Here is a 20222-nt window from a genome sequence, read left to right on the forward strand (position 1 = left end):
CTCCTAGGAACCGTTTGGAGGTGCTTGGCACCAGGCTTGATTTCTTCTCGTGTATGGAGAAACCCAATTCGACGATGAGGTTGATCATTCTTTGAATGTTTAAACTGCAAATTGCTGGGGTCTCCCCCGCAATGAGCCAGTCGTCCAGATAAGGGTACACTGGGATTGCCTCCCTGCGTAGGTGTGCCGCCACCACTGCCAGAACCTTGGTGAATACCCTTGGAGCCGAGGCTATACAGAAGGGCAGCACCTTGAACTGGTAGTGCTGACCGTCCACCTTGAAGCGCAAGAATCTTCTGTGCGCTGGGAACATGGAAATATGAAAATAGGCATCTTTAATGTCCAAGTTGACATGTAATCCCCTTTATTAGGAGGGGGATTACCTCTTGGAGAGTAGTCATGCAAAACATTTGGGGCTTGACATACTTGTTTGCAGGGCGTAAGTAAGACTGGGCACATTGTTAGATCTTTTTTTGGCACAAGGAAGTTGAATAAATACCCTTGTTTACCTGTTTGCCCGGGACGAGTTCTATCGCGTCCTTTTCTAGAAGATTAACTCTCCTCGAGGAGGATCTTCTGGTGGTCCAAGGAATGTACTTTTTGTCGTGGGGGGTGGTTTCGGGGACGCTCGAGCAGTTCTATGCAGTATCCTGCAAACAATGTGGACAGCACCCATTTGTCTGATGTGATCCCTTCCCAAGCTTGGGTGAAGTTGGTAATGCGTCCTACTGGAGATGCGTGGGAAGGGACCCTGATCTCGGCATCACTGCTTTGCGGGAGGCGTGCCCCCTCTGCTGGGGCTGCCTCTTCCCTTACCACGGCCCCTCTTGTTTCCCCTGTTATAACTTTGGGTAGACTGCTGGTTATTACCTCATGATGTACCCTGCACCTGAGAATAGTTGGAGCCTCTTTGTGAATTTTGCCCACGTGCGCGAACAACATTGCCATTCCCTCTTTGATTAGGGGGCTTGTTGGTTAACTGTCCCAGGGATTTCAGAGTCTCATACTCGTCTTTGGCATTTTTCAATGCGTCCTCTACCGCCTTGCCAAACAGTAGATTAGGCTCCACCGGCATGTCGATTAAGGATGCTTGTGTCTCAGGTTTAAACCCTGACTGTCTTAACCAAGCATGCCTCTTAATGACAGTGCTCTCCGCTATTAGCCTGCCAGCGTTATCCGCAGCATCAAAGGTTGCCTTAAGGATGCAACCGGACACGGCTCTCCCCTCCGACGCAACCTGTGCCAACTGGCTTTTAAAGGTTCCAGTGCGGAGTCTATAAGTGCAGCAACTTGCTCCCACTGATGGCAGTTGTAACTAGCCAGCAGAGTGGTGGAGTTGGCAATCCATGCTTGGTAGGCGGAAGTGGAGGCTACTTTCCTTCCCAACCCGTAGATCTTCTTGCTCTCCTTTGTCTGGAGCCTCAGACAAAGATAGGGGCGTTCCCGCCCTCTTCCGGGTATTAGTTACTACTAGGGAGTCCGGATCAGTTGCCCCTTTATGTAAAGCGGGTCTGATTGGACTGCCATGAACAATTTTTCGATTCTGGGGTTTACCGCCCTGGTGAGGTTAGGATTGATAAGGGAAGGATCAATTCTCCTCTGTATAGACTTGAGAATAGGGATGGCCTGAGCAATGGCTCGCTTTTCCCCTACCAGTTCCTCGGCAAAGTCCCTCTCCTCCTGTGCTCCCTGGGTGTCAATGCCGAAGTGTTCAGCTGCTCTAGACAAAACCTCATTTAGGGGAGGTTGGTTGTTGACTGGAGAGTCGGTAACCTGAGGTTCTTTGCCTACCAGGGAGTCTACTCGGTAGACTGCTGGGTCATCTTCCTCTTCGTCCTCGTCATCCCCATAGTAGTCCACTCCAGTTTGGTCGTCCAACGTTACCAAATCTGTATCCTCTTCTTGTAGTGGATCCTGACTATACTGAGTGTATGGCTGTACGTAGAAAGGGTCAGAAGACCATCCTTGCGTTGGTGCCTCAACTCGAGGTTTCTTACCAGGGGGTAACGGGTCCCTAGACCCTGAGGGAGTAGCCCCGTCAGGTGTATAGGAGAGGAAGTGATCTGGGTTCTTGGCATGGAAGCCCGCTAGGGATGACATTCTAGACATAACCCTGTCTATAATCTCACTGGACCATTCTTTGGAGTTGGGGATTACCCTTTCCTGGGAGTGTTTCCCTGCTATAACCTGACAGGACCTATGGACTTGAGCAGGGGACTTAATAAACTGTTTATCAGAAGACCTAGCACTGTCTTGATGTACCAGAGGAGTAGAAGGCTGAGAGGGTTTCTTCTGCTATTTTCCCCCCTCCCCATGAGTGGAAGAGTGCTTCCCTGGTGTTTTCACCTTCTCTGAGCTTTTCAACGTCTGGCGTCGAGATTCGGGGGTAGTGTCCCTTTCCTTAGAGTGAGGACGTCGGGAAACGGGAACCGCCGTCGAGCGGTCTGCTGACGCCGACTCCTGGAGTGCGGCCTGGGGATGGAGGTCTGCATCGTCTTCCGACGATCGTACCTCCATTACTTTGGTGAGTGAGGCACTCTTGGCAACAGTGGATGGTTGCCTGGTGTCATGCGGCGATCTTGACCGAGAACAGCCAGAGGACACCGATTCGGTGGACCGTTCTTTGCGTGCCTCCGAGTCTCGGTTGGACTTCAAGTGTTTAGTGGAAGTGGTGCGGGTAGCGCTCTCGTTCCCGGGTGTGCTCCCCACAGCTGCCCTGCCGGAAAACCTTCCGAGGTCGGGGACTTGCGCTTGGCTGTCTTTCGACGCCACATTGCCCTCGCCGTCCGATAGTACAGCGTCGCTGCCAATACTGAAGGTGCCCTCCGCTTCCATGGCCTCTCGTTGCCTGGCGGGGTGGGCCCAATGTTTTGTCGAACAGTCCTTTAGAGTCTTAGCCTTGAACTGGCTACACGCTCTGCAGTTCGCCTCGGGGTGGTCCCTTGGCAAGCAGAGGTTACAGGTGGCGTGTCCGTCAACCCAAGGGTACTTACGGTTGCACTTGGTGCAAAATTGGAAAGGGGTACCCTCCATACGCACCCTGTGGCAGAGGGCTAGTGTGTGTAGGAATATATATATATATATATATATATATATATATATATATATATATATATATATATATATATATATATATATATATATATATATATGGGATACATTACTCACCGTAATCGTATTTCTGATGCTTGTATCTGCTTAGATTCACATGCTGTGCATAGGCCGACATCTAGTGGAAGCTGCGGAGTATTAGAGTTTGTTTTTCGAAACTCGAAAATGGGCCTCGACACAGGCGTGCCAGTAATACTATCCCTAGTGTGACGTCCACTGTACCCAAGATCCCTCACGCGTCTAGGATCCTCAGATTGTATTTTTTCTGACATGAGGAAGCATGAGGAGTAGCGCGAGTACAGATAATCCAAGCAGATAGACAGAAAGGTAAGACTACAAGCAATCATGCGCCTTCTCTCGGAGGGGAGGAAGGGTGGGTCGCATGTGAATCTAAGCAGATACAAGCATCAGAAATACGATTACGGTGAGTAATGTATCCCTTCTGAGGCTTGTGGAATCTGCTTAGATCACATGCTGTGCATAGATTAGCGAGCAGTACCAGAAGAAGGAGGTGGGATGTGAGAAGGGTCATGAGCAAACAGGTGTCTTAGAACCGCTTGTCCCACTTGTGTATCTGTCTTGGAATGAGTGTCAATGCAGTAATGCTGAGTAAAAGTATGAATAGAGCTCCAAGTAGCTGCTTTGCAAATGGTGTCGAGGGGAACATTTGCAATGAAAGCCAGAGTGGCCCCAATGCCTCTAGTAAAGTGGGCCCTTGGCGTAAAAGGCAGAGTTTTTTCAGAAAGAGAGTAACATAGCTGTATACAGTTGATAATCCACTTCGAGATAGCGCCCTTAGAGACGCGATCTCCCTCTCTGCCTGTAGCTACGGAGACAAACAGTTGATCTGTTTTCCTTAGCGGTCTGGTTTTATTTACATAGTAGAGGACCGCCCTACGCACATCTAGGGTGTGTAGTTTCACCTCAGCCGAGCTTTGCGGGTTCTGGAAGAAAGCCGGAAGCTCGATGGACTGGTTTACATGGAACTTTGATATAAATTTAGGTGAAAACCTAGGGTGTGTGCGTAAAACCAGTTTGTCTTTGTGGATAGTAAAGAAAGGATCCTGCACTGACAGAGCCTGAATTTCACTGACCCTTCTTATAGAGGTAATGGCTACTAAGAAGGCCGTTTTATAAGTCAGGTGTTTGAGACTACTTTTATGCATGGGTTCGAAAGGGGGGCCCATGAGCTTAGCTAGCACCACATTGAGGTCCCATCCTGGCGGTGGGTTTGAAATAGGAGGGTGAAGTCTCTTTACTCCTTCCATGAAGGCTTTAACTACTGGTACTTTCCACCACAACACCTTGTTATGGGATGTGGTGTAAGCCGAGAGGGCTGCCAGGTGTACTTTCAGAGAGTTAAAAACCAATCCTGCATCCAGCAGGTGGAGCATGTATGTCACGACGTTGGAGGGAGTGCAATCAACAGGGTTGATTTGTTTATTCTGGCACCAAATAACGAATCTCTTCCACTTGTCAAAGTAACAGTGTCTTGTGTTTGGTTTCCTGGATTCTTTTAGGATGTCCATACACCTCTGTGGTAAATTGAGATGTCCAAACTCTATGACCTCAGGAGCCATGCTGCCAGGTTCATTGAGTTGGGTTGCTGGTGCACTGTTTGACCTTGGTGCTGGGACAGTAGGTTGTACCAGGCTGGAAGTTTGATGGGCTCGCACACCGCCATCCTGCGTAGGTGTGGAAACCATGGTTGTCTCGCCCACATGGGAGCAACTAGGATGAGCGTCATCGACTCTGTTCATCTTGTTCACCACTTTCCTGATGAGAGGAGTTGGTGGAAAAGCGTACGCAAACATCCCTGACCAGTTCATCCACAGGGCGTTCCCCTGGGAGTCTGGTTGGGGGAACCTGGATGCAAATCCTGGGCATTGTCTGTTTTCGCTTGTGGCGAATAAGTCTATAGTGGGGAAACCACACTGAGAGAAGATATTTTCTACGACCTCTCTGTGTAGAACCCATTCGTGTTCCTCTGGGAAGGAGTCACTGCTCAGAGCATCCGCTAGGGAATTGAGCTCCCCTGGAACATGTTGTGATGACAGGAAGATGTTCCGTCTGAGTGCCCATATCCACATTTTCTGGGCAAGCTTGGACAGATTTGGCGAACAAGTCCCTCCTTGCTTGTTCAGGTAGAGCATGGCTGTCGTGCTGTCCGTCCGGATTTGCACTGACAGGTTTAATAGGTGGGGTTCGAACGCTTGAAGCGCTCTGAATACTACCAGAAGCTCTAGCAGATTGATGTGGTTCTTGGCCACTGAGGGAGACCAGAGACCCTGAGCTGTGAAGTGGAGATGGTGAGCTCCCCACCCCGTCAGACATGCATCGGTAGTGACTACTGCCTGTACTTCGGGATCGTAAAAGGGTTTCCCCTGTGCGAGATTCTCTCTTGTCCACCAGTGAAGGCTTTGTACTAGTGTTGGCGAAACGACCACTAGATCGTCCCACTGACCACTTGCCTGAGACCACTGTTTCGCCAACCATTCCTGCATGGGACGCAGGCGCGCGTGGGGGACCAGGTAAATACATGACGCCATCATGCCCAGTAAACGCATTGCTTTGCGTACCGTTATTTTTTGACCTGACTGATAATGCGGAATTTGCAGTAGTATATTCCGAATTCTTTCTTCTGAAGGAAAGGTCAACCCCTCTTGAGTATCTAGGATTGCTCCTAGGAACTGTTTGGAGGTGCTTGGCACCAGGCTTGACTTTTTCTCGTTGATTGAGAAGCCTAACTCGTGGAGGAGGTTGATAGTCCTTTGAATGTTTGTCCTGCAAATTCCTGGGGTTTCCCCCGTTATGAGCCAGTCGTCCAGATAAGGGTACACTGGGATTGCCTCCCTGCGTAGGTGTGCCTTGGTGAATACCCTTGGTGCTGAAGCTATCCCGAAGGGCAGTACCTTGAATTGGTAGTGTCGACTGTCTACCTTGAAGCGCAAGTACTTTCTGTGCGCTGGGAACATGGAAATATGAAAATAAGCATCTTTCATATCCAAGGTTGCCATGTAATCCCCCTTTTTTAGGAGGGGGATTACCTCTTGTAGCGTGGTCATACGAAACTTTTGGGGCTTGACATACTTGTTGCAGGCCGTAAATCCAATACTGGGCGCATTGTCAAATCTTTCTTTGGCACAAGGAAGTAAGTTGAATAAATACCCTTGTTTACCTGGTGTCCCGGGACGAGTTCTATCGCGTCCTTTTCTAGCAGAATGGCGATCTCCTCGAGGAGAATCTTCTGATGTTCTAAAGAGTGTACTCTTTGTCGTGGAGGATGGTTCCGGGGATGCTGCAGTAGTTCTATACAATATCCTGTGGATACTGTTGACAGCACCCATCTGTCTGATGTGATCCCTTCCCAAGCCTGGGTGAAGTTGGAAATGCGTCCCCCTACTGGGGTTGCGTGAGAAGGGACCCTGAACTGAGCGTCACTGCTTTGGTGGAGGCGTGCCGCCTCCCTTGCTGGGGCTGCCTCTGCCTTTACCACGACCTCTCATATAACCCCTGCCGTAACCCTGGGTAGACTGTTGGTTGTTGTTCCACTGTGTACCCTGCCCCTGGGAATAGTTAGATCCTCTCTGGGAATTTTGGCCGCGTGGGCGACGAAAATTACTATTCCATCTCTGGTTAGGGGGTTTATTGGTTAACTGGCCAAGGGACTTGAGTGTCTCGTATTCGTCCTTGGCATTCTTCAGTGCGTCTTCGACCGCCTTATCAAACAGATCGGTTTCCACCGGTTTGTCCAACAATGATGCCTGCTTTTCTGCCTTAAAACCAGTCTGCCGTAACCACGCATGTCTTTTGATAACAGTGCCTTCTGCTATCAATCTGCCTGCGTTGTCCGCGGCGTCGAAGGTTGCTTTCACACGGCTCTACCCTCTGCGGAAATCCGAGCTAACTGGCCCTTTAAAGGTTCAGGAGCAGAGGCTATGAGTGCCGCGACTACTTCCCACTGATGGCAGTTGTAGCTGGCCAACAGGGTGGTGGAGTTTGCAATCCTTGCTTGATAGGCAGACGTTGAGGCTACTTTCCTGCCGAAACTGTATAGTTTTTTGCTCTCCTTGTCGGGAGGAGTTCGGACGATGACAAGGGTGTTCCAGCCCTCTTCCAAGTGTTAGTGACAACTAGGGAGTCTGGCTTCAGATGTCCTCTTATATAGAGAGGGTCAGACTGGGCTGCCCCGAAAAGTTTTTCAACCCTGGGATTGACTGCTCTGGTGAGGTTCGGGTTCACCAGGGACGGGTCTATTCTTTGCTGAATGGATTTAAGGATAGGGATGGTCTGGGCAACAGGCCTCCTTTCTCCCACTAACTCCTCGGCAAAGTCTCTCTCCTCCTGGACACCGTGGGTGTCAATATGGAAATGTTCTGCTGCGCGTGCGAGAACCTCGTTTAGGAGGGGTTGGTTATCGACAGGGGAGTCGGTAACCGGGGCTTCGTTCTCTACCGGGGAATCTACTCTGTATGTTTCTGGGTCTTCCTCTTCTTGGTCCTCATCATCCCCATAGTAGCCCGTCCCGGTTTGCTCTTCTACCATGCCAAATTCTTGGTCCTCACCAAAGGAAGCCTCTCCTTGATACAGTGAGTATGGTCTAGAGTATGATTGTACCTCGAAGGGGTCTGTAGACCTCATCTGTGTTTCAAACCGGGGCTTCTTACTCGGGGGGATAGGATCATTAGAGCCTGAGGATGTCGCCCCTTGTGGATCATACGAGAGGAAATGTTCTGGATTTTTATCATAAAAATCAGCCAAAGAAGACATCCTTGACATGACCCTATCTATGTCTTCACTCGACCATTTTCTGGAACTGGGAATGACTCTCTCAGCAAGTCTATGGGATTTATCTTGAGTAGATTTGCTGGTTTTAGACATATCAGCAGACCTGGTTTTGTCTGTCTGTTTAGGGGGGGTGCTGTGTTTCACAGTTGTGGAAGAGTGCAAAGGCTGCTTCTTCTGCTGTTTTCCCCCCTCCCCGTGAGTGGAAAAATGTTTTCCCTGTCCTTTAGTCGCTCTGGAGGTTTTCGACGCCTGGCGTCGAGGATCGGGGGTGGGGTCCCTGTCCTTCGAGCGTGGGGCCTCGCTGATTTTGATTGTGGGCTCCGACTCCTGGAGCGCGGCCTGGGGGTGGAAGTCGTCTTCGTCTTCCGACGATCGAACTTCTGTTAGCCTAGGGAGCGAGGCACTCTTGGCAAGAGTGGATGATTGCCTGGAGTCATGCGGCGATCTCGATCGAGAGAGCCCAGAGGACACCGAATCGGACCATTCTGTTTGTGCCTCTTTCCAAGAACTCGACGTCGAGTCTCGGTTGGACTTCGTGTGTGTAGTGTGTGAAGCGCTTGTGTCGCCGGGGGTCTTCCCCATAGCCGCCCTGCCGGACGACCTTCTGAGGTCAGGGACTTGCGCTCGGCTGTCTTTCGACGCCGTAATGCCCTCGCCGTCCGAAAGTACGGCGTCGCTGCCGTCGTTGAAGGCGCCCTCCGCTGCCATGGCCGCCTGCCTGGTGGGCCCAACGCTTCGTCGAACGGTCCTTAAGTGTCTTAGGTTTAAACCTACTACACGCTCTGCATTTCGCTTCGGGGTGGTCCCTCGGCAAGCAGAGATTGCACGTGGCGTGCCCGTCGACCCAAGGGTATTTGCGATTGCACTTGGGGCAGAATTGAAAAGGGGTACCCTCCATACGCACCTTGAGGCAGCGGGCAGTTAAGTGTAGGAAATGTATAAGGTGTACCTATATACCAAGAGTGTAGAGTATGTACAACTCCCCACTCTCCCTACTTGCAGGGCCGAGGCCAGAGGCCTTCCAAGGCCCGGGCCGAGGCCAGAGGCCTTCCGAGGCCCAAATCCGTCGTGCAACAGCCGACTGTCGATTTCTTCTCCAGCCGGCGTCGAGGTTCGAAGTTGGGATGGGGAAGGATGTCAATAAATTAATATTTTAAATATTTTAGCAAAAGTCTGGCTAAGGCCAGGGGACTCCGCAAAATGCTTCCGAACAGTATGGCGGAAAAAAACAATCTGAGGATCCTAGACGCGCGAGGGATCTTGGGTACAGTGGACGTCACACTAGGGATAGTATTACTGGCACGCCCTGTGTCGACGCCCATTTTCGAGTTTCGAAAAACAAACTGTAATACTCCGCAGCTTCCACTAGATGTGGGCCTATGCACAGCATGTGATCTAAGCAGATTCCACAAGCCTCAGAAATATATATATATGTGTACCAAATGTCTGCATCGGATAGTCTGTTCAATTTTGCTGTTTTCATCCATTCTAAAACAAGTACTGTGTTACAGGGTGATGATTGTACCTAGACTATAGTTACATCATCGTTTGGAGCTGTTCCCGAGTCTGAGGTATGCAGAATGCAATGCCAAATGCTTCAGTGCAACATTAGAATAAAGTTAGTTTTGCATGGTGATCTCTGATCGAGTGCACTTGCCATCAACCAGGTGAAATTCAAAATGATTTTTACTAAATGAGATACACTGTTTAAGACGGTGTGTATGTAAGCAACTTGTGCGTTGAAAGAATTTGATTCCAAATAATTTGTTTTTTGTTTTTTAAAAATGAATATTCGATTGCAGGGATGTATACAAGGAGGTGAATTAGAAGAAGAGGCACATGGATCAGAGGTGGTGGACCAGCTTGCTGGTGCAGTCGTCACACTGAATAAGACGCTTGCACAGACGAAGATGAATGCACAGAAATACAAGAAAACAAGGGTAAGTTGTGCACAAATTTGTTTGCGAAGTGTTTTGTGCTGGTGTTGTCTTCATAACATGCATTTTATATCTAAAGTGCTATGTACTGCATGTTGGATTTACATTTAACATTTTTACAACCCATCTCTTAGAGGCCCAGAAGCATAAGAACCATGAGCACACAGACAACATATCAAACCAAGGATGCTGCTTGCCAAACAGATCTCACCATGGAGCAACTATTATTTGAGGCGCAGCGTGTTCCAGTCAATAAGCAGACTAGAGAGGCTTATGCCCAATGGCCAGAAAATGAATTAAATGTGACCTGAGAAGCAAGCAAAGTGTTGTTGGACCATTGCTACAATGCGACAACTGGACAAGATGAAGATGAACTGAATATAGGGAAGATGCTTTTGAATTACTCACTGACCCCATCACACAATCTACACCCCCAAAAAAGGGCCACCCAATAAACCATCCACATTGGTGGTTTCTCCAATTCATGAGCAATTAACACAAGATGAAATAACAGACTGAAGCCTCAACTGAATTGTCAGAGGAACTTGCCAAAGATCTCGACTTCAGTGTGGGCAGTTTGCCGGATATGTCCACCACAGTTGAGTCAGAAACCACATTCACGCAGGATGATAGTCTAGTAAAGGAGCACAAATACATTGTAATCGACAACTGGCAAGTACAGATTATACTGATGCTGAAATGTGTCCATCCAGTGAGGAGGGTAGAATGCGGGAAGCCATTGGTGAATGTTACTCGTGTATCACAAGGCACTACCTTGAAAATCAAAGCCACCTGTGCCCTGCTCCATGCGCCATGTTCATGGTCTGCTCAACCAATGCTGGGCAAAGTGCCAGCTGGAAATATACTGTGTGCAGCAGCTTTGCTTTTCAGTGGTTCGAGCTTTAGTAAATTGTCCAGTTTATGTACATTTGTGGGACTTTAGTTCCTCGCTAAAACGCAGTATTTCAAATATCAACGTGAATTTTTATTCCCTGCTACCAGTGAAGCCTGGAAAATTGATCGGACATTCTCTGGCAAACGGTTCAGGCTAGCTGGCGATGGACAGTGTGACAGCCCCTGTTTTTCTGCAAAGTACTGCACATACCACTTTCAGGACATGGGCACTAATAAAATTGCGGGTGTCCGAATGTAAATCCTCAGTGGCCATGGAGAAACATGGTTTTATAAAATCCCTGCAAGATGTCTAATCGAGGGGAATGCAAAGAGACCTCATAGCCACTGACAGACATGTTTCAATTGCCAAGGTCAAGGACAAGCAATTTCCAAACATATGCCATCAATTTGATGTCTGCCACGTAGCTAAATCAATTAAAAAAAAAAATCACAGCTGCTAGGAAAAAAAAGGGTTCTGAAAATATTTTGCAGTGGTCCCAATCTTTCAGCAACCATCTTTGGTGGAGCTCCAAAACTTGTGATGGGTCTGTGGAAATTCTAATTGAAAAATGGCGCTCATTGATGCACCACTGCTCCAACGTTCACTCATGGACAGGAAACCGACATTTTCACAAATGTGAAGATGGACCTTTATCGGAGGAGCAGGAACGTAAGAAGAAGTGGTTGGTTCCATCTTCACCTGCACACAAAGCTCTTGAGAAGATCATGTTTGATAAAACTATCAAGAGATCTGAAGGGAGTCACAGAATTCTGTCACACAGGAGATTTGGAGGTGTTGCACAATATTGCCTAAAGTAACGGCCCAAGAGATTGTATTTCGGTATGCAGGGTATGGAATCTCGCACACTACTGGCGTGAATAGCGCATAACGAGAACATAGGCAGACAACAATCTAGAACTGCTGGAAAATTTGGGATGCTTCGTTACGAAATGGCCTTTGGAAAAAGAAGCAAAAAAATGGGTGGTCAAGACAATATACCAGGAAATTGAATTCGATTTCGTGAAAGATCTGACTGTGTTGGACAGGCATACTCATAGAATCGTTTGTGGTTTGGTTCCTAGGACACATACATTGCCACAAAACATTGCAAACGTGCCCTGTACACCGAAAGCAGAACTCGTTGAACAGTTTGCTTCCCGATACAAATGATTAGCAGCTATTTATATGTTCAACAATTTTGATACATTGCACAAGACCAATGGAAAACATAACTTGAATTTCAAAGCTATCAAAAGTATAAATTGTCCAAATAAAGCGTACAAAAAATGTCTTTCCAGATGTACCCCGTTTGTCAATTTGTTTTGCAAGAAGTGCCTGTTTGAGCACTCCATATTAGGTATATGGTAGGTGAATTTGAGGTGGTGCGGGAGTAGGGTCTGAAGGCGCAGAGTCCCCAAAATACAAAATATAATAATAATTGTACACATCCATGAGGGAATGAGACCAGGAGAGTGGCATTGAGAAGAATAAAGTCTTTATAGAGATTCAGCATACTGATAACTCTGCCACCCTGTAAAACATATCAAACACATTCCATTTCCAAATGATTGCAGGGGTGGGGGGTACTGCTCTTCCAAAACCTTATGAGTGGGCAAGATGTACCCCAAGCTTTGAGACTGAAGGAGGGCATAAAGGCAGTTATATTGGGCACTCTAGGGTGGTCAGCAATGAATGGTCACACTCCTCAGAGGAAGGAAGCCAAACCAATACACTGTTTGATTATAACACTTCGCGGTTGACCAGCCGTTACAAATAGGGTAGTCTGACACAGGTGTCGGATGGAAAAAGGTGGGGGCAGTAACTGTTAGCTGTGCGCGGCATTTGCAAAGGTGGGGGCTGTTGGTGCTCCTTGTGCGTAGCGCTTGCTAGCCGAAAACTGGAGACGTGCTCAGCTGACAGGTGGGTTATGAATTCCGAGTGTTTTCATAAAATGAGTAAATATCTGGAAATTTTGCGTGCCATGGGTGTATTCCAGCAAACAATTTGTTTTTCATAAATATTCCTAATGCTACAGTGGTGCACGAGGGAATCGATGCTGTGGGACTGAAGGTCAATGCCTTGAGCGGTCTACTCCCTTCGTCCTGTCAAGTTTATGTGTGACTTTAATTTAGCAAAAGCAAGCTAGCCATAAACGCGTATTGTTTTCCATCCTTGGAAAGAAAGGGAGATTCGTAAGGAAAGGAATGGGGGGAGGTATCTAAAACCGTCAAATATGATAAGGTTCAGCATTCCAAAACTAGACAATTGAACATTTAATTTCATTTTATGAAGATTCGTTGATCTGAAAGGACACTCCGTTACGCAGAGTGAATGGAAATGCCGATTATTATGTAAGTTTTACTGTAGACGAATTTGTAGACAAAGGAGTAAAGATTTCATTTTATGACGGTATGGCTGGCTGGCTAGCATTGCAATGGCTTGTTTTTGGCAATTTGTGAGGACACTCAGAAACAACTGGTGTGTACTTGCTATTTGTCCCATGCATGTGGGCAGTCCAGCACCGAAATGCATGCAGTCTACGTCTGTGTTCGCACAGGTTCCACCAACGCCCAATTCTAGGCTAATGTTACATTAAAATGCTGTCTAAGTGTTATTCGAATTCTTCCGTCAACTTCCACATCGACCTCCCATTGCGAGATACACACTGCATAGCACCAACCTCTCAATCACACCGTAGACTCCAACATTTCATGTTGTTTTCTGTGTTTGCATTGTTTCTCGTTTGTGTTCATCATTAGTTTTCACACTTTGCATAAGTAATGGATCGATTAGAATAAAGAACGGCTACTGAGACACATTTATGTTTTATACACAGCCACATCCTGCCCTACTGCGAATGTCAGTTTCCAGATACCAATTACCTTGCCCCCCCTCAAATCCCTTCATCACTCTGCCATCAGCACCCTCTGTCTTCTCTCTCCTCATGACTCCATTTCCAACTCACTTTCTCAGCTAGAATGGCGTTCTTTCCATTCCCAATTTAAATTTCATTTCCATTGTATAGTCTTTAAAGCTCTTCACGACCATGTTCCTCCTTACCTCTCCTCTCCTTTTACTCACTCTCGCTCCCTTCGTTTTGCCGATCTCTTCTTACTTTCAGTTCCCCCACCCCCTTGTGCCTCTGTTTCCGTTCCTTTCAGCTCTGTGCCCCCTTACACTGGAACTCCCAACCTTTCTCTATCCGTTCCTCCCCTTCCTATTCTTCCTTCCGCTCCTCCCTGAAATCTCCCTTTTCATTCCCCTTCCCCCTTTTACCCTTCTTTCCCTCTTTCTTGTACCCTTCTCCGTGTTTTTATCTTCCCCTTCTCTTCTAAATCTCCCTTCTTCTGACTACTCACTTCACTCACTACACTCTCTCACCCTCCTTTCTACTCCCCCTCCTCTCCTCTTCTTTCTCATATGCAAATTGTTCTACATGCTGATATTCTGGTTTGACTCATGTTTATCGTTATTGCTTCTACTGTTCCTTGTTTAATGTATATTTTGTTCATTGTAAAGCACCTAGGATTAAGGCGCTATATAAAACAATAAATACAAATTATACACCTCAATGGTTGGATGACCATCACACTGTTTTGGGACGATCGTCCCGGCCCCATTTGCCCTTTCGCGGTACTGGCAATAAGGAGTACCTTGACATTGTTTATGTGGTGGAGCAACAAGCTGATGCCGAAGCCGTGCGAATGACGGTGTCTCCATCCAATGCGCTTATACCGAAAGGAACAACGTGTGACTCAAGATAAACATTAGTGGATCGAGAACAAATAAACAAAATTTGGTTGAATATGTAAATCGGTGGATGTTTTCGGAGCATTTATTGTGAAATAAAAGCACATTATAAATTGCAGAGTATTGCAGTTTCCTTTAAAGATAATGTTTTGTATTCAGAATTGGGACACGCTGTGCTGTGAGAGGATGCGTGTTGATATTACGGGTTCTGCGTCAACTGACGCTGGGACGTAGGTGATCATTGGGCGGATTTGGCTACGCTGCACAGTAGCGTCACAAAGATAGGCAGAGAATACCGCTAGGAATGGTGATGTTAGCTTCAGGGGTGGGGACTATGATTTAGTGCCGATAGGGCACTTGAGCTTAAGGTGATGAAGCGGATACGATTAGCACAAAATGGCAGCGCCCTGCTGCCTGATTTCGCATGTGTAAAAGTGAGGAAAACCACCAAGGTGCATAAGAAATGTTTTTACGATCGATCAAAGTATGCTTAAAAACATATGCCCGAGCGCTTGGGACAATAATATTTTTGAGCGCACTACTCCTTTAACACTTAAGGAATGACGGCGACTGGAGGAAAGGCGTACAGAGTAGGAATGACCAATCCACTACGAATCCGTCTCCTAAGGCTCTCTGAGGAAATTTCCTTGAGCAGAATCTCTCACACTTCCGGTTGGCACTGGTGGTGAAGAGATCCACTTGTGGGGATGCCCAAGGGGCAAAGATCTCCAGAAGGACTTCCTGAGCCAACTCCCACTCGTGAGAGATCGTGCTCTGCCTGCCCAGAGCATCCGCCACCGCATTGTCTCCGACCAGATGAACTGCAGAGAGTGAAATTCCCTGCTGGATTGCCCAGAACCAGAGCTGCATTGCCTCTCTGCACAACGGGAGTGACCATATCCTACCTTTTTTGTTGAGGTAATGCATGGCCACTGTGTTGTCTGTCATGATCAGGACACTCTTCCCCCGCACAGACGGCAGAAATGCCTTCAGGGCCAGCCTGATGGCCCTCAGCTCAAACAGGTTGATGTGGAGTTTGGACGGAGACCAACCAACGTGGCGGTCAAATCCTCAGCATGAGCTCCCCATCCTGTGAGAGAAGCGTCCATCACTAGTCCCATCCGGCCACGGTTGCCAAAACAGGTCCCCCTTCATTAGGTTCCCCACAAAAGATCCTGGGAGACCGAGAGTGGAATCTGACCAGGATCCGACATCTTGCCTGAGAATTGGGACCACTGCATCTTGAGGACCCATTGCAGGGATCCCATCCTCAGCCTGGCCTCTGGCACCGAAAAAATGCAGGATGCCATGAGGCCAAGCAACCTTAAGAAATCGAAAGCCGGGAGACGCTGGGCATGTTGAAACACAGCCCCGATGTACTAGAGCAGTTGGAACGTTGTCAGATGTGACTTCTTGAAATTGAGGGAGAAGCCCAGCCTGTGGAGGGAGCAGCAGGGGAGACCAAGATGACCCGTTGCTTGCTCGGGAGAACGCACAGGAATCGTCCAGGTTGGGGTAGACGCGAATCCCCCTCGCCCGAGATAAGCTGCCACCACCACCATGAGCTTGGTGAAGACCTTCAGGGCGGAGGTCAATCCGAATGGCAGGACCCGAAACGGAAAGTATGAGCTGCCAGCAGCAAACCTCAGGTACTTTGTGCTTGGGATGAATCAGCACATGAAAGTAAACATCCTGTAGGTCCAGAGACACCAACCAATCCTGGAGACAAAGGCCCTGGAGGACTTGAGAAAGAGTGAGCATCTTGAACTTGTCCTTCCTGAGAGGTTTGTTCAACCAACGCAAGTCCAAGATGGGTCTCAATCCCCCTGTCCTTCTTTGGAATCTAAAAATATGGGGAATACCATCCCTTGTTCCTCTCCGCTACAGGCACCAGTTCTATAGCGCCTTTCTCCAGCAGGGTAAGGATTTCTTGCACAAGAAGCGGGTTTGGAAGCTTCAAAGAGATTCCCTGGTGGATTGTCGTGAGGCCGCTTTAGGAAGGGAAGGCAGTAGCCGTGGGCTATTGTATCCAGAACCCACGCATCCGAAGTAATGGATCACCATTCTTCGAGATGTTGAGACAATCTGCCCCCAACCTACGAAACATGGAACATGGCCTCATGATTAATTTGGAGCGGCTGCGGCAACGCCTGAAGGCAAAGCGGCAGCTGTCTGAGCGGCTTTGGCACCCCCATTTCCCAGACCACCACAGGTACATTTTCGTTGGCCCCTTTAGCTGGCGCTTCCTCTCGTCCTACCAAAAGAATAGTAACGAAAGGAACCTCCCCTCCATTGTTGTGCCCTAGGACCAAAAGGCAGAGGTTGACGCACAGCTGCGCTCAAAGATTTAGCCTCAGCTTTGGAGGTCTGCAACCTCTCAAGGCTCTCGTCAGCCTTGCTGCCAAACAAATGTGCGCCATCAAAGGGCATGTTCAAAAGACGGGTTTCCACATCCGGAGCAAACCCCGACTTCCTCATCCACGCAAACCTGCGTATAACGGTGCTCATAGCCATAGACCGGCTAACACGGTCGGCCGTGTCCAAACCCGACTGAAGGGATTTGCACATGGCCTCCTTGACATCCTGTTCGAGAGCAAGGAACCCATCCCTTTCTTCCCCTTCTGGAATATGCTCAGCCGCTAGAGAAACAATTCCACAGAATGTGTGAAAATCTTGCCATGTGGAGTTGGTCGACTTCAGCGCCATACTCCCCGCAGAAAACATCTTAAGGGCCCAACCATCAAACCATTGGTCTTCCCAATCAGGAGGGATGGTAGGGTACGCCGCCTGCCTCGAGGTGGCCGTAGCCACCTGAACCACCAAACTCTCAGGAGTGGGGCGAGAGGAAAGGTAGCTGGCATTATTTTTTTGTTAACGATTTGTTAACTGCCGGAAGAGATTCTGGTGTCTGCCAAGCAGCCGCCACCCTTTTCTGCAATGTCAAATGAAAAGGTAACACCGGGTCAGAGGATGGACCTTGATCCAAAATATCCGTTAAGTCATCATGAACGAAAGCTTCGGAAGGACTAGACCAACCAAGATACTCAGCGATCCTAGCCATCAGTCTCCTGTAGGTCTGCCAAAGTGCACCTCAGAAGAAGTGCCCAAGTCACTTGCATCATGACGAGATTGCCTTAACTCTTCCAACTGACTGTCCCGGAAAAGACAGGAGCCACATCAGGCTCAACAGGGTCAAATTCTAAATCTGACATCTCCTCATTTTCATAGATGTCATCCAGAGGAAGAAAAAAGTCCTGCCTCGGGACAGAAGAGGGTCTGGAAACCTGAACAGGCCTCACAGACTTGGCAGTAGCCTTCCTTGGAGGACCCACCATAGCAGGCATCTCCATTGGCAAATTTCGACAAAAAAAGGCCCTGAAGGCGTCGACTGTTTCGGCGTCAAGGTCGCTGATGGTTTCGGCGACGATAACGGCACCGAGGGCTGGTGCGAAGGCAAAGCCTCGACATCCATATCCGACAGACAGCGCTGACTGAGTCGACGCCGACCTCGATCCCTTGCCAGGTTTCTGCGGTCTCGCGGGGGACGAGGACCGAGACCTGGAAGCACGTCTCATGCGATCAGCCTGAACCTTGTCTGACGGTACCTCGAAGGTTCCCGATGAGAATCGCGCAGAGGACCAGAGCCCGAAGGTGCACGAGCCACGGTCCGAGACCTTTCCGTGCCGGCTTCTTGCAAAGGCGCGGACGGAACTGTGCCCTGCGATTGGAAAATCGCCATCATTTGCTCTGGGAAAGGCTGCCCATTCCTCCGGACTCGAGGACTTAGTAGGACAAACCACTTTCCTCGCGGCACCATCCTCAGAGGACGACGAATGGCGGGAACCACTCCAGGATCGAGAACTCCGCGACTCCTTCCAACACGGAGAGTCGCCCCTTGAATCGTCGGTGGACATCCCCTTAGCAGTTTTACAAGACTTACTGGGTTTAGAACACCTACCTACCTGAAGCTTCACCTTACGCTCCCGCAAGGCCTTAGCAGTCAGCGACTGGCATTTGGAACAGTCGTCAGTGTCATGACTCTCACCCAAACACCACAAACAAATGCAATGCAGGTCCGTAATCGACATTAGACTTGTAGTCCCGTCAAGTCTTAAACCCAGACCGCGAAGTCAGAGCGGTCGAAGAAGACGACCTGTTCACGAGGAGTACACGAGGTGCGCCGAGTCTCAAAAGCACACACGTTTGCGGAAAAAACAGAACTGAGGCTACGGGCGCCATGCATCCTATTTATAACATCCAGTGACGTCACCCTCGACGGAGGCCTTCGAGGGACATCGACCCGATGGCTGTAACGCAGGACACCCTCTGCCGAAAAGGTTTCTCAAGTACACAGCTGTGGACATTACATGTCAAAGATGTGGAATACGTTATCCATAACCAAAAGAAAACAGAAAACAAACAGAATTAAAAAGTTCAAAGCCCCAAAGTTTTGCAAAAGAGCTGGGGGTCTCCAAGATAGAGGGAATTAGCACATTTATGAGAATTCTCCTTAACACTCGTCACCCCCAGATTAAGGGACAGGAGGATCCAATCCCCACCAGGATGGATCTCCTGTTGCAAGTCGGTTAAATGGCCTGCTGAGTACACCAGCAACCTTTTGTAACCCTTGCTATGACACTTTATCAGGTGTTATCATTTGCAAGCTATAGGACCTACAAACCTTGTTTGGTACATTTTTCTTATTTACGGTATAGGGCATCTGCTCTAACAGTTCCTCAGAAGTTGTGACAACCTCTGAACCTACAATAGGCTTTTTCAAGGGGTCCCTAGAAAGGAATCCCTTAGACGATACAAATTTGAGTGTCAGCACAGCAGCAGGGCTTCACCGGGCAAATCAACAGTCCAGGATTTGCAGCAGGCGTCCTCTTCAAGTTCTTCTACGGTTCCTTCGTCCAGTGGTTGACTGTCTTCCAAGCCAAAAGCCTCGCATTTTATTCAGTTCTCTCCCATTCATTCCAGCCTAGCTGTCAGTCACCCAGCAGGGTGGCTTTCCTTGCCGGACACTCAGCCGACCAATCACTACAGAGTGCATTTGGGTCTCCTAGGAGACTAAACACAAGGAGTGTCGGGCACCTCCCTCACTTCCTGCCCACCCCAGCCACCCTGCAGTCAGAAGCAGGCTTCACTTGTGAATCCCACCAAAAGGCAAAGCGAATAGGACCACCCCTGGTTTGGCGTGCAGATTAAATCTCAAGAAGGACCTTTTCACAAAGAAATGGCGAAAAAAGAAGACCGGGCAATTTTGACAAACATGGCACCCTTGGGTCCTTTACTGCATCTGCAAATGCAACCTGCGGTAAATAAACACCACGATAGTTCAAATGAAATCACTGCCACCAGCCATTCAGTGAGGAAAGGGTAACATAAAATGATACATGAGCAGCTAGACAAAACCTTTCTCCAGGTTAAAGAAATCAAGTCCTCAAAATCCAGAAAAGTTTCTGTTGAGTCTCTAAGGTGGGTGGAATTAGCACATTTGAGGATTCTCCCCAACAGGGACCACATTTTTCTTTCTTACCATTTTATTCTCTGTTTTCTCCTCCTCTCCCTCTCTTCCCGCCCTCCTTTCCATTTTTCTATGCACTTACTCTATCAGAATTGTCGCTGGACCAAGTATGATAGCAACAAATGTTTGTCTCCTCCCCCTTCCCTTTACTTGTTCTCCCTCCCCCCACCCCCACACCCACTCCCCTCCAGCACTATCTGAAATGTCGTCAGGG

General features: G+C 48.5%; 1 protein-coding gene across 2 annotated transcripts in view; it reads right to left on the minus strand.

The window, feature by feature from the left end:
• Positions 1–20222, minus strand: part of NUP58 (nucleoporin 58) — an 891091-nt gene that overhangs the window by 538713 nt on the left and 332156 nt on the right. The window lies entirely within an intron of this gene.

The sequence above is a fragment of the Ambystoma mexicanum genome, chromosome 7q (assembly GCF_040938575.1).
Source record: "Ambystoma mexicanum isolate Mex_15411 chromosome 7q, UKY_AmexF1_1, whole genome shotgun sequence".
In the NCBI taxonomy this organism is placed as follows: Eukaryota; Metazoa; Chordata; class Amphibia; order Caudata; family Ambystomatidae; genus Ambystoma; species Ambystoma mexicanum.